Here is a 13,277-nt window from a genome sequence, read left to right on the forward strand (position 1 = left end):
AAATAGGTGAGACAGGATCTGAATTGAGTAAACTGATAGACATGAGACAGTTTCTTGACAATAATTTTTGTTACTATACCTATTTCTGAACAAGCACATCTTCACAAACACTTGGGGTGCAATACTTCACGATGTAAGCATACAAAATAGATAATTACTGGCTTGCTTAYTCTTCTTGCCATTCTACAATTTTCATTTCATTTTGCAAAAAAAATATAGAATAAGAATGGTAAAAAAAACAAACTCTTAAGTGTCACCCTTAACAAGTTAAAAGACATTAAGCATAGTTTTAATGATATTCTCTGGAATGATTACAATGTCAAAGCGTACTGAAAAAAATTATGAAGAGCCACAGAATAGGCACATAATAGACATTAAAAACCCTAAACTTTGCAATTATGCAAGCATATAATTAGGAGAGTGCTATATAATAAACACCAATTAAGCTGGAACAATCACAGGGGGAATAACACAATGAATACTAAAGCAGGAAAACCAAAGACATCTGCACASTGAAAAAATACCATGATTTCAGAACAGGCTGTGTATAGCTAAATACCTGAAAGGCTGTTTATTACCATCCTGGGCGGGGGGGGGAGGGGAATGGATGACCTAACAACAACTTCTTACAAAGTTCTCCAGTTGTGAAGAAGTTAAAAGAGAGACCCTATATAAGAAATTTCTGCACAAAAGATAGTGCAGAAGAAACACAAACGACAGTAAGAGCATCTACAATCATTGTTTAAAATGAGATGCTTAGGTCTTCTCACTGCAAAGATTCAATCCAAATACTTTAAGTAGTCTGCTACATTACCAAGAAAAACATAGTTTCATTTGCCTATGTAGATTTTCCGGGAGTTTTCTTGCTGTGGTTTGCCTGAGCACAGACATGCAAACCAGGGAGAGCAACACATCAGTAACAGTTAATGCACCCAATTTCTATCCATCTATCAAGCCATTTCCTTCACATTCTTTTTTTACTAAATATTAGTTTCCTAATTATCATATCTAAAACAATTACCTGCTGCAGAACTGTCTTTCATTCCCCAAAATATGGAACTTTCACATCTCCTTTGCCCATTAAATAAAGATCTCATTCTCATGTGGAAATCTAACTTCATGASGAATAAAATCAGTGTAAAATTCACATCAGCTGGAGTACAGAATCATTCCTATAAAATTTATATTTAGTCCTAGATCTCAGTCCACAGGAAACAAAAACCTTAACCATTAATGAAAAACTTGTTAACTGACCCATGACTTTGAGCATGCGAGTTATTTATGGAACATTACTTCTCCAGTTTCTTCTAGCATCAGCGTTGCAACATGACTTGCCACCTTTGGGCTCATGCAAAAAGAGATAGCTAACAAACCAGCAAATTTTCTTTCTAGAGCTCTGCAAAGCCATGGCATCAGCAACAGCAACAACAAGAAAGTAAACAAGGGAAGAGGGCCAAGATGCAAGGGATGTGATTTAATTAGGCTGCAACTCCATTAAATCTAGGGACATCATTCAACAGTAAGTCATTCCTCCCTTGGTCGCCTCCACCTACTTGGGAGGGTGCTCCTCAGCCCACCRACACTGTGGTGACCCTTCCACCCCTCCTCGTCAAGGCAACGAGATAAGAGCTGATGGCTGGTATTTGCTACCCCACGGGCTTWGAGAGGACAGGAGATGCCATTCTCCTTGTTTCCTGCCGGTCTGTTTCCAGCTGGTTTTATTGGATAACCAAGCCCCTCATGTGCAAATGCAGATACGGAGAAAAAGCAAAGCAGAGCAAATCAAACCAATTTGCTTCACCAGCCCAATCTTTGAGCGAAACGCAATTTCCCTCCCTTGCTCCCTTTCATTCTTCAAAGAATACGGCAGTCCTCAGTGCAAATCATAAAACACTTTGGGTCCTACAGGTGGAGAAAGTGAGGATGAAAGTAATCTTTAGCAGTGACAAACATCAGGGTCAGAAGGGAAAGAGTGTATCTGTGTTTTCATCCCCAACATGCACACGATACCACTTTTCCCAGCTCCTGGATAATATTATTGGCTGATTATTCTCACCCTGTGGGCATATGTGGAACAAAAAGATTCAGAAGTGAGCTCTCTGCTTGAAACCCCAGACTTTTCAAAATTAAGGCCTCAATTTTCATGAATTAAAAGGCAGCCACATAATATGCTGTTAGAAGATACTGGGTATAGTCTTTAGGCAATTAGAGATCTTATCTAGACAAGCAAAATATTCTTAACTTTTTACATTCGTGTCTCTTGTGGATCCCTGCTAAATATTTGCCCGAGCATTGTTTAAAGCTACATGAYAACTTAAATGTTTCTTTGACTTCTTCATTTTTGATAATAGAATATTTCTATAAAATGAAAAGCCATCAAAGAAAATAACTTTAAAATATTATACTCAACAATATTGATCAGCATAAATTATGCATGACTCATTTTGGATTACTTCTATAACCCAATATATACTTCTATACCTCACTCTTGCTAGGGAGAATAAATTAATTATAACATTAGGAGCCATTGTACAAAGGTTAAAAACAGGCAGGCATACATTCAATCTACAGAAAACTAAAAAGTTTAGGTTAATGAAATGTCTATGGAAAAGAATCCTATTAATTAGCAGGTTCACAGCATCCTTCACAGCTATATTTTAGAGATGCCAAAGYGTAATATATTAGTGCTGCAGGCAAAGGCTGCATCACTATCTAGAGAATCATTTCAAGCTTATTTTATTCAATCTTAGATCTTTTTTCTAGTGATTTGTATGCTGCAAAGCACTATCTCTTCCTCAAAATCTTGCATGAGACAGAAATCAAGTACAATGTTTATGGCCCTGTAGATAATGAGATAAAACTACTGAAAGAGCTCTGCTTTTTTTTTTTTTTTTTTTTTTTTTATTTTCAAAGTTTCATTAACATTGTACCTGAGGTAGGTAAGTGTTTATAGATTTTTTTCCCTCCCTTTATTGGCTTTGGATTCGATGCTGACACAATCTCTTCTTTTCTTTTTCTTTCTTTCTGTTTTCTGGGCGGTGGGGAAGGCCAAGATAGGGCTGATCCAAACCTGCTGCGTTCAGCATGAGTCTCTCCACTGACTCCGATGAATACTTGAGCAAGAGCTAGTAAATAAAAAAGTGCAGTACCTAGCAACCTAACAAAATCGGAGCTTTCTGTTTAACATGCAGAGAACCCCTTTTTGACCTGAAAGAGATACGTGAGTAGATACTGCCGTGCTTCAGCTTGTTTCGTTACAGCCCTTGCTCTTCGGAGAGCGTCAGAAACATTACCGCTCACTAGGGTTGTTTCTGTGCGATGGACGCTTGCATTTCTTTGGAGAGGAAACTTTTTCGCTCGCTGTATCACCACCTCTCGAACCAAGCAGTGAACCAGCGTGTGTGTTGCTGTTGTGAGGAGGAGGAATCGCTGATGGGAGGAGGCGCGGGGAAGGCTGAGCTGCCAGACTCGTGGCCGGTTCCCGGCGTGGCCCGGGGACTTCTTGTTCTGCGGGCGAGCGGGCAGCGAGGAGGAGCTGCCCGCGGAGCCAAGCGCGGGCGTCAGGGCTCCAGCAACGGCTGCAGCTGGGCTGGGAGCACAGCATACCGGAGGCTGCATTTTTTCAGCTGACAGTGGATGCAGCCCTGACTTTAAAGCTYATTCATTTGAACTAGAACAAGCCCCCTCTGGCTCTTGGTCCTTTCTTAACAATTCAAAGTCTCTTTTCAGATAACATTACACCCCCAAAATCTCCTTTTATTTCTGTTTTTTATTTTTTACTTTCTGCCCTTCTGAAAGACTTTCTGCATTTTCCTTCGCGTCTTTCACTTTCCTGCTGAGCAGGTTGAAGATCTCATTTTTTCTCGCTCTGTTCTCTGASATTTTCACCAGCCTCCTCCAGGAAGTTGCTGTGTCCTCAAATCTATAACCTTCCTAACATATTCCAAGAAAGGTGAAGCAGCTTAGCTGGAACAATTTAAACAGTAGGTCAGAATACACTGAAGAATATTAGGTAGCGATATTACTTGCAGAAAAGGCAGAAGCCTAAAGGGTGACCAGAATAGATCTGCCAGCTTTCTCAGTGGCTGACTGCATTTTCTCTGCRTTCAGTCTATTAATCCTCAGATAAGTACTCGAGTCATGCAGATAGGTCAGCTTCTGCTCAAGTCTTGCCACCTACTTGCACATATTGCAATAAGCCTCTGTTATTTCTTTTTTCAGTAAAGCACCTTATCCGCATGTCCCTCCCCCAGCATTTCCCCAGCCTTCCCACTCAAAAACCCCAACAGCCCACAATCTTTCTGTGTAGGCTGCTGAACAGTTGGCAAAAACTCTTGGTCAGTGCTAAACTGGGCCTCCTTTCATCTAATGATACTCCTCCCCACCCCACCCCCACCTTATTACATTTAAGAACATGTAAATGTAGCTATGTCATGGAACAACCAGGAAGATAATAATAGCAAGAAAAAATAAATTAGATTGAGAAGACATTGAAAAAAGATATTCCTTTTGATTGCAGTAGTTACGGCAGATGGACCAGAAACTATATAAATCAGCACAAGCCCTTCACTTGATTCATAGCTCATTTGAGCTACACACTACTACACCATCTGACAATCTAGCCCTCTGCATTTATTTTATTTGTTCAAAAACTGGTTCTAGTTTACAAGTTTTTATAAAAATAGTACTTTTTCCTTGATAAGGAACTAGTGATTTCAAAGTAAATTTGGAAATTTTGCTGACCAGAACAGTCACACTTCTTTTTTCATTCAAAATGTGAAAATGAGAACGGGGGGAAAAAAGAAAACATGAGTTCTTTTATTAGATCCAAGTATTGAGAAATCAAGGTTGGTCTAGGGRTCCTACTGACAGGTTAATAACCAGTAAGAGGACTGATGCTTTTACTTCATTTGTATACATAGACAAGAATATAAGTCCACAGTCTCCAATTCAACCAGGCTCTTAACAGACAGGCAGAGTCATACTGTTTGTGGAAAATTTCCAATTTATATGTGTGTCTTCAGAAATGCGGACCTACCAGGATCCCATGTGTTTTGCTAGTCAAAACACTGGGAAATATCCAAAATTCAGCAATCTTTAAACGTTATAATAAGCATTAAATATACCACAACACCTTCAAACTGCATGTGCAGATCATGACACATTTTGTACAGCCCTCTGTTCCTTTAAGGGAAGTCAGCTGGAAATCCAAGGCTTTACAGTGAAGGAATTGTTTTGGATAAGAACTAAGACGCCAAAGCCCCATCTGCTTAGCACCCACAAGATGCCTCACCATATTTTGTAGGAATTGGGGTCTGTCTTGGCATCCTATATATGAGAGTGCGCGCACCGCATGCTGAACAGTCTGCCATGCTACGATAAACTCTCAGCCTTCACCTCAGACTTCCTTGCAGGGTGGAGACTACAGACCCAAAGCATCCATGAGGATGGAGTGAAGGATGGGAGGGAGCGGTCTGGTAGAGCCCGCACTCCTTGCTCCTTCCTTGCGCTATGTGCTTCTTAGCTGAAACAAAGCCATAGGTTTGCACAGGACACGCAAACCAATGACGTTCACGACTGTTTCGAGCTCAAGGCAAACCTTTGATCTTTGAGCAAAAATTACTTAATTGCTTGAGACTGCAATTAGAAACCTATTTAAGTGCTTAAGATTAATTCTAATGTTAACCAATCACTAAAAACACCTGGAGTTCACACGCTTTACAGAATCAGGCTCTGAAAACTTCCTTAGCTCGGCTTAAGCTCTCACTCAGCCGAGTGTCTAGATCCAAATTTCTGATCAAGACAGATTTCTAAATCTTAAGAAGGTTTGGGGACATTCTAATCTGACATTTGACACATACTAAAATAGACTCGGAGCCACAGAATTACCTCGGTTCATATACAGATACAAGACCTGATTCTTTCTTCACTTCCACTGGCTCTTCAGCAACATAATTTCAGCACTAAAATTTCCTTCAGTGGAGATATTTCTGATTTATATTTTAAAAAGTGAGAGGTTCAGGCTCCCAGGCGCTGGCTTAGTCAACATCTGACTTTGTTTTGACACACAGAGACAGCCAAACCTAGGCTTTCCTTTGATTTCATGTTTGTTTGTTACAACCCAGGGCCCTTTTTTTTTTTCTCTTGGAAATCACTTGCTCATCTATCTCATCTCTCGGAAGGCTACATGAAACTTTAATTCATGAAATTTTCCTCCTAATTGCCAAAGTAAACATTCYGAGGCAGAAAGAAACAGTTTTAACATCAAGTCAATTCAATTAAACTATTCTCTGCAAAGCAAAAAATGTGTTTTAAAAGATTATTTCTGTGCTAAGTGAAATAAATTGCTCTCTAACAGAGCAWAAACATAACACCACTATGGATGGGAAACTCTGCAAGTCAGTTCTAGAAAGGAAAAAGAAAGCTCACTCTAACTTCAGACCTCTCCGTCACTTTAAAAATGACTCCTGTAGCTCATGGCCTACCTTTGTCAAAATGCTGCTGAAGCTAATTCACTAAAGATTTTTGAAAGAAGTGGCTGTGTTATCTCGCATCTTGCAGGGATTCATTAATGTATCAGCTAAAAGGATATATCAGCCTGAATTAGAAGTACTCAAAATGGGCAAAGTTCCCATTTTAAAGATGTACAAACAAATTAAGTAAGTCAAGACTSCTAATTCTCTGATTATCTTGCTTTTTCCTTTGTATTTTTTTAAGAATGCATAGCAAATATGTGCAGGATGCATCGTGTTGCACAGCTAGCAAGGCAGGGTTCTCAGCCTTAGAACACAATGGATGTATTCTTCATACAGCGTTCAGTGTTTCTTTTCATATCCATCATGAAATGTCACTGTATTAATTTAGACAATATAAACTTCACCCAACTTTTCCTCTGTCTTAGCTCACTGTTTCTTAGTCTCCCTCTGCAGAACCCTTCTGGGAGCTATAGTCCTCCCTGTTCCTGAGAAAGGCTACAAAAGGTATATAAAAGAGAGAAATTAATCATGCTTCATAAATCAAAAGTAATTACATTGCAGACTATTTGGACTTCTCAAGAGAACAGGGAGTCTAAAAMCATTTGAGCTATTTTTCTGTCTAGTATAAATCCACATGTTCAAAGAACTCTGCTGATTTTTAGATATATCTGCAGAGTTGATTACAGTCTTTCTCTTTGACCTGTACCAATCTTTTACCTTTTACTTTCTCCACACAGAGCAGATGGGTAGATGAGATGAGAGCTCCCACCAGTCCCGCTCTGAGCTGCTAGACATGAGAACGCTTTGGTCTTGCAGTCACCAGCGATGGCGCCCAAGTTAATAAGTTTGGTGAGACTCTGGAYATTTTAATTTGACTTCTGGGGAAAGATCTTAATATCGAAAAGTTTCAGTAGATACTGATACATAGTGCATGCAAGCGTCATGCTGGCGTTACGGYGTTACAGTGTGTGCCTGCTTACAGGGGTGGTGATCTTAATGATGCCGGATCTAGACAGGCTGGGAGTTCCCTCGTTTTTGCCCTCACCTGGCTGGCATCCTAGCTGGCTAAATTATTCACAAGGAGACACAGGCACCATGCTACCCCTTCCATTCAAGAATCAAAAGTTAAAACAAACACCTCTTTATAATATCTTATATCCCTTTACAAATCTGCCAGGAGCTCATGATACAAATTTCACTTTCTGGAACAGTCTTTGTGACTACATCTTGTATTTGAATAAATACAGAGACAGACTGGTATGATCAGGAAGAGGAATACAGTKGTTTCTTTAATTTATATATGTTTTAGTTCTAGCTTAAACTAAACATTGACTTATCTCTATGTAGCAATATTTAGAGCAAGTGCACTTTGCCCTTCATACCTAAAGTATTCAAAAGTTAACTTGCCTTTAAAGAAAAAAAGAAAGGAGGAGGATGASATTGCCCTTGGTTGACTCTTCTTAAAAACCTTTCTAACTTCATCATCTGAACACAGCAGAAAGAAACCACTACAAAGCCAGGCCTCTATCGCTTGAAGATTAGGTGGCAGAAAAAGGGAAGCATTCTTGCTGTGAACAAGTTTTGTGTATGCTGCAGTTGCTTTAACATGGTTTACCCCACAGGGTGTGCTTAATTCTGTTGAAMGGAATAAATTAAAATGTTTTCCATATTGTTGTTCGTTTATAGTTTATGTGAAAAGGCTGCCCTCTTCTGACAACATTTTCTTTTCTTCTGAAATCTTAACTCATTTTTCTTATCTCCAGTTACACTTTATCCTTTGTTTCTCTGCACATTGCATTGGTAGGACCAGCACCCTATTCTTTATGCTCGTATTCAGAACTTATAAGAAACAAAAAAATGAGGAAAGTAAATACAGTATATACTTAATGTGTAAATTGTATGCAATTGATAAGCATAATAAAAATCACCATCCCTTCTTGCTCAAACACAAAAGCAGGAAACAACTGGATAACTGGTATTCTATGCTTGGAAGAAATATTAATTGCTGCTAGTGCTTTTGTCACACTTCCAGTATTAGCTTTTTAAATATGAATCATCTTCCCATTTTTAGATACACTCACTGTACAGATCCCCCCAATCTGCAGTATTTTCCCAATGTCTGCATAAGGCTTTTAGCATGGATCAGAGCATGCTTCTGAAAAGATCATCCCAAATTACCATGTTCTAGTTCACATTGCAGAGCGGTCTCAGAGCATGCAGAGAGGACTCCTTTCAAATGAAATTATACTGAAAGATGCCTTCCTGGAGCACACCTAATGTGCTCGGATCACTAACAGGGAGTCAGTCAGTCAGTCAGTGGGGCCTGAACAGAACTAGTGTGAGGACTAGCTAGAGCTAAAGCATATGGTGAGTAGTCAGGTCTCACTCAACAGCCCAGCCTACTGGTGCACTGCTTCTTATCCATGCTCCTTGGAGATGCAGACACAGCTACTGTCTCCAGCTGTGCTGAAGTCAAAGCAGGTCAGGGACCTAAAAACTAAGCTTAATTAAAAGCTACCATGCTACCTTTTATGGTATACAGCGGTTACTCAGTGTTTCTCTCCTACACTTYTACATTACACAGATGGATGTAAAGTGACCAAAAGCTGAAACTAAAAAGGGATTTTTAATGCCRCAGTGCAGAGCCTCTGTGGCAGCTGCAGCAGAATTCAGAGCTCTGTGGCAGAACATTGATAGGCTTCTTCTTCACCTGGTGAAAAATGATAAATTCAGTTGGAATTGAGAACATCTGAGCAGAGACTTGTAACAGCTGTCTCACTTTCTTCATTGATCATTTAAYGTAAAAGAAATGTATTAACAGTCCCTTAAGCAAGGACTATAACCCAACAGTTCCTTTCCCGTAGAATACTTCCCTTGCTGCCCTYACCTTTGCTTTCTTTCTCTAGCCCAGTCAATCTTAGTCTCATTCTGTACTGTCGCACAGCATCAACAGGAAGGAAAAAGTGCTCTCAGCCAAGGATGGGCTTGGAGCTTGGAAGCAAAAGCACCTCACCAGGAACCTGGAGAACTAGACCTAAATCTCTGTTATGCCATGGATGGCTCAGTGGTGCTCCAAACAGGGCTCTTACCCCCTTATCTGTTAGGGAACACCAGTGTACAGTTTTTCCTATAGTTTTTAACAGAAAGCAGAGTCTATCTCAACTTCTTGTGTGGAACTTTGTTCATAGCATTAGGCATGCACCAAGTATGCCCGCCAGACTGAAGGGAGAGGCGTAAGATTAGCTTGGAGGCAGCGTCAAACTGCTCAGCACTAAGACTGACGCACACATGCAAGTACGCTCAGAAGAAATCAGGGAAACTTAAACATGAAACAAGAAACTGAGGTACCCATTGAGTGCCTACAGTGAGACCTATCAAATGCACTAGTTCTTACTGAGGAGTGATTTTGGATTTAGTTTAAATCCTGCTTATGCACTTCTTTAGATCCCCACRTCTGAATCCTTCCTCTCTCACTCATATCAGCTGCACTGTGCTAGTCCATCATTACTATCCAGACAGTAATATCTCACATATTTGTTAAATACTCGGAACACTCCTTAGAAGTAACCCATAACTCTACAAAATTTCCATCAAAAGAGCAAGTGTTTTCATGAGACTTTCTTCTCAAAAAGATATCTGACTCCCTTTCACTGTTATCTTACTAAATTGCTTTCCACTTAGCTGCATATAAACATAGTCCTTAATTTCACCAACATATACCTGCACTTAACCTGATACAAATGAGTAATCCCAATGTGAAATCACTCCTTTTTAAGTTATCTATGGAAGAGAACATAAACCTCAGCCTTAACTGTTCATAGCATCACTGAAATCAATAAAGTCACCCCAAATTTAACTGGCAGCACTAAGTCTTGTGCCATATATCCTTAATCTAGACCATCTAAACCTATTGTGAATTGGCAAAATGCTGTAGCAAACATCTCCTGCATTATGCACCACCTTTCTTCTAAGTCAGCTGCTGCTTACTCCAGTCACTACCAGTGCTTAATCAGTTTCTCAGTATATCCCCATGGCGACACCATTTGAAATAATGTGGTTAAACTAAAAGATTCTAACTACTGAAATAAAGCTATAAAAAAATTATCCTTACAAATTGGGAAGGTTTTTTGACTGGACAGTCTTYAATGTTACTGGTGGGAAAACCAAAACAGTATCATCAGGCCTCCCAGTAGGCCATTGCTGATAGCTGAATATCAAAAGAAAATAAAAGAATTTAGGTTAGTTCTGTAAGGCAAATATTTCAGGTCAAGTCAAAACAGTCTGAAGTGACGTTTCCTCATTCTAGATATTCMCGGAGGAAATTGATTTTGGATTTTGGATTTTCTCAGTTAAAACATATGCACACACTTTTGTAGTAAAATTAAAGATGCTAGTGGATATTTTGTAACCTGACAGACAACGCAGAAGAGTACTGTAATCTGCCAAACCCCATCTTCAGCTCTGACGCRAAAGTAGACGTGTGCGCCGCTGAACTGTCACCACTTCTCCTTTCAGAACAGGGAACTCCTTGGAAGATTTCCATTTTCTGCTTGACCCTGGTATCTTCTGCTGAGCTCAGGAGAGCTGACAGAATTAGTACAAAGTGGTACGTGGCAGYGGGCCATAGCAAGCAGTGCATTTCTGAACAATTACAGCATATTTTCACTAGCGTTGGGAGACGCAAGGCTTTAGTCCAAGAGGTTAGCCACTTGAGAAGTGCCATTATGCACTGGAAATGCACTGCCTGGAACAGTCTCGCTTCAGAAATGGAAATTACAAACTAAATTGGGAAATGAGAAACAAAACCCTGTTTCATTTTGTCTCACTTTKATTATTCAGAACTCTTCATCAACCCTGCTGCTTCTTTCCTCTTTGTCCCAAATTTACCTAAATTAGAGGCAAGTCACTATTCCTTTCCTACTCTTTTATACAGATATGTTTAAAATGCCTGAAAATATTATCATTACCTTTATTCTACACTTGTAGTCATACTTATACGTTTCCTTTCTTCTGTCTTTTCAGTGGCACCTTATCTCACATTTATTCCATATGTTCATAATGGAAAACACTAGAAAAGATTTCTTAATCCTCAACTCCTCACATTCTCTTGCTCATGTGTAACGTTCTCAACTCAATGTATTATGACTGCTTGTGCAAGCATGATTTTGCCACTGTCTTCACACGATAGATAAAAGATGCATGCGACTAGCACCCCATCACATACATGAGCTGACTACTGTCTAAAAGCATGTATTTAGTGCAAGTTCTCCTTTTATAGCAAAGTCCTACCCTACCTTTGGGGGAAAAAAATGACAAAGGATGCATTTCATAGTGAAAATACCATCCCTAGAAAATACTGAAGAGTAACACTTCGGTGCCCCCCGTCTTTAAATAAACTGTTGAAAATTAAGCTGGTATTAGTAAATAATTTAAAAAACAGGAAAAAAGCCCAACCATTTAACAATTACTTCTGTAACAGTTGTGGCAACGTACAAGTGCTCAGAGACTATTACTGGAAACGACAGCACACCTTTATGTTGCCAATGTAGAGCTAAWATAATTTCATTATTTTTTCCAGATACTAACTTGAAATTGAGTATCATCTCAGGCAAAACAAGTTTACAGTCAAAAATCAATTTAATTTTTCTGAACTTTAGGTCTTCTCAGCAGGACTTAAAACCAATGTAAAAATACAAAAAAAAAGTGAGAATATAAAACATTCAATAAACTGTTAAAATTTAAGAGAAATTGTAAAAAACAAAATCAAAAGTCAAATTAAGAGGCCATCTGACACATTTCTCTGCCTGAAAATCTATGCCACCCACTGAAAGATTCTTGTTCGAGACATTTGAAATTTACTGTTATGTCTCTACGCTGGCCTTTCAAGGAACATAAGAAACAGGTATTTGGAGGCAGGGGAACAAGGGGAGGGAGAGCCAGAGAACCATGAAGACCGTAAAGAAGAATCTAGGGGTGATGAGAGCAAGGCTGGACAAAAACCTACAGAATGAAAACAAGTAGAATAACAGCAGGTCAAAAAAGGGAGGAGAATCAGATGGTGAAAAGAAAAAAAAAGCCTTCTCTCCACACACTTGCACATAAACACAAAAAAGATGTCTATTTTTGTACTAATGGCTCCCTAAAAGGAAAGGAATAAATAAGGTATACAATGGGATGGTGAGGCTGAGTTGAGACATTATCTGAGAAAACCTCTGATAATGTATTTAAAATTTCTCTGGGAAGAAAGTGGGATAATCCAAAAAAAAAAAAAAAAAAAAAAAAAAAAAAAAAAAAAAGTCAAGCCATGAACAGGTATATCTATAAGTCTCTGGATTTTTTGTGTCCAAGCATCATCATTTCCAGAGCCAAGCTTACAGTTCCTTCCTGATGTCTTTCCCTGTTTATCTGGACAGGTAAAAGCACATGCTATGGCTGGTTCAGAGCTTTGTGCATCCTGAGTGACAGGCTGAGTGACAGTTTCAATCAGTATCATCAGAAAAAGCAATCTGTCTGGATTTGGAGAACCTGTTCTGAACTGGAGCAGATAATCTTTCATTATGCAGGGCTTACTCTTGCCCACATTCCAGTAACTGAAACGCTGTCACCAATTTCAGTCTGAGCAGCAGCTCTAACTGCAAGAACCCCAAACTGAAACAGAATGAAAATGTATATATCTCATCTTTAAATTAATCTCTTCATGAAAGACTCTACAGTTGCCTCATACCTGAAACGTCACTGCCCTGTCCATAGCTTTAATAGAAAAAAGTCTGAATGGTTTGTAATAATATTCATATGACGGGT

Source organism: Rhea americana, unplaced genomic scaffold (genome assembly GCF_003343005.1).
Source record: "Rhea americana isolate MKP2758 unplaced genomic scaffold, rheAme1 scaffold_56, whole genome shotgun sequence".
Lineage (NCBI taxonomy): Eukaryota > Metazoa > Chordata > Aves > Rheiformes > Rheidae > Rhea > Rhea americana.